The sequence below is a fragment of the Dama dama genome, chromosome 21 (genome assembly GCF_033118175.1).
Source record: "Dama dama isolate Ldn47 chromosome 21, ASM3311817v1, whole genome shotgun sequence".
Lineage (NCBI taxonomy): Eukaryota > Metazoa > Chordata > Mammalia > Artiodactyla > Cervidae > Dama > Dama dama.
The window spans coordinates 66,728,790-66,731,528 of record NC_083701.1 but is presented as its reverse complement, the minus strand read 5'-3'; positions in this window follow the sequence as shown (position 1 = coordinate 66,731,528).

Below are 2,739 nucleotides of genomic sequence, written 5' to 3'. Positions count from 1 at the left end.
AACTGCCTTATGTTCGTTATTTCAGAGGAGGCTGGACAAGACTGAGAGGAGCAGACACAGGATAAAATGGAGGAGACTGAGCCCCAGGATGGTTAACCTAGAGTGGTTTAGAAATCTAGTTTGATATTATCCATGGTTTAAACAGGGGCTTCCCTGGTAGCTCAGATGGTAAAGAATCTGCCTGCAATGCAGGAGACCTGGGTTCGATCCCTAGGTTGGGAAGATCCCCTGGAGGCGGGCACAGCAACCCACTCCTGTATTCTTGCCTGGAGAATTCCATGGACAGAGAAGCCTGGCGGGCTACAGTCCATGCAGTCGCAAAGAGTTGGACATGACTAGGCAACTAACACACCACACACACACACACACACATTGTTTAAACAACAGAACCAAGCACAGACAGCATGGCCATAGCTTGGTAGGTTCATGGGCAAGTTTGAGCTTGAATCTACCTTTTCCCCATCTGCAGAAGAACCAGACCTCACAGACCCAACATGTTGCTTGTGTGTGGGAATGATTAGGGATTATAGGGGGATTATTAGAGTTATTGGAAGTCTTAGATTTGAACTGTATATACTATAGACTGGTATTTTATTATTTGTATGCCAGGAAGACCCTAAGGCTTGCATTGTTTACACCCTTCAGTAAATAGATAACTATGCAATCCATGTGAAAGTCACTGGGTTGTGTCTGACTCTTTGCGACCCCATGGACTGTAGACTGGTTGCCAGGAGCCTCTGTCCATGGGATTCTCCCGGCAAGAATACTGGGGTGGGTTGCCATTCCCTTCTCTAGGGGATCTTCCTGACCCAGGGAGAGAACCCAGGTCTCCTCCATTGCAGGCAGATTCTTTACCATCTGAGCCATCAGTGAAGCCCATAGATAGGTCACTATACCACTAGCTTTTGTGAATGTATTTCTCAAAAGTGCAAGAAAATATTTTATTTGCCTTAATCAGCAAGCAGTTTAAACATTCTTCCTGCAATTTCATTTAAGTGTCTAAATTTATTTCTGCTTAAACCTCCATGGATACCAAAAGGTAAACTCAATCCTAGCACCCAATCAGTGATTTTATGTATATGACACTCATTACATATATGTATATGACGCTCATTACATATATGTATGATAGCCTCTGAGCTCCACAGCCCAATTTTTCCCTTCCCTTGACCCTGCCAGCCCTTATTTCACTCTAACTTTGTGCACTGACCTCCACCCCTGCCAGCCTTTTTGTCTGGGCTGAAATATCTGAATATTTCATGAAATGTCATGAAATATCACTGAAATATCATGAATTCTGGATGAGTAGGATCCAAATTTGTGAGGTTGTTCTATATACTTATTAATTCCACTGCCCCACACAGGTGGGAATGTGGTTTTGAGAGATGTTAGACACTATGAATTTTCCCTATGCATTGCAAGGATGGAAAAAAACGCGTGCTAAATAACTCAGCTGACCAATTGTAAAAGCTCATAGTACACAATAACTCTTAAATTTTTATAATGGCCTGGCTTACCTTTGGTGGTCTTGTGACTAGGCTCCAGTAATTGTACTTTGGGACTCTGTCTAATGGTTGGTTGGAGCATGAGGTAACATTGCTTTATGATTTCTTGAATGGTTTAATACATGGGAGGTGCCCTTGCCCTTTTCATCAATTATACAGCATTTTCTTGTCTCTTAGCTTATATTAAGTGCATTTAAGAGGACAAAAGAGTTTCCAGAGGGAATAAAAGTGTACTGGACTGAGATTAAAAAGGTCCCTGGTAAATGCCAAATCCTGCATCCAAGCTTATAGGTGGTGGTCTGCATCATCATGTTTGAAAGAACACCAGCTGCTGAAGATGAGAGTTGTGTGAGTACATGGAAAGGAAAACAGAAAAGCTGGGTCAGCGTGATGACAGATAGTAGGCCAAAGATGGCTTTCTTTTGAAAGAAAAAAAAAAGATAATTGAAGTTAATGCTTTTAAAGTTTCACTTATTTAATTAAAAGTTCCAATTATTCATTTGTTTGAAGCTGCCTTTCCTTTTTAGGTTCATGGTTAAGATTATTGGTTCAGACTTTCTGTCTTTAGCTCAGGTTGAATATGGGGTGAGTTGTTGACTTTCCTAAGCCCTGGTTTCCTTATCTGGCTAATGGGAGAGCAATAGCATCTGTTTCATGATGTTGTTTTGTATATTAAATGAAACTATCCTCATAAAGCATTTAAATAGCAGAATGCCTGGACTCAATGAACGCTGTTAAATTTATGGGTGCTTTCCCATCTACAGATGGTGTTACCACTGCTCTAGACTTGAGGAACATGATGTATTTTGAAAGTTCTTTTTCACACATCACAAGTCATAGCTCATTTGATTCTTCCCACTTTTCTTTGAGGTAGACAGGGCAGGAGTTATTATCACCTGTGTTAGGATAGTGTGACTGTAGAAACAAGTAGGCTTACCAAAACCTTAGTGGCTTAACCTGACCAGTATTTTTATTCCTTGTTTGTGAAAGAGTCCAAGGAAGACATTTTGGTCAAAGGGCAGCTTTTTTAATTTTAATTTTTTTAAATTGAATTACAGCTGCTTTACAATGTTTCAGGAGTACAGCAAAGTGATTCAGTTTTATATATACATATATATATATATATTTGAAATCCTATCCATTATAGGTTATTACAAGATATTGAGTATATTAATAGTTCATGTGCTATACAGTAGGTCCTTGTTAATCTGTTATGTGTCTGTGTGTGTATGCA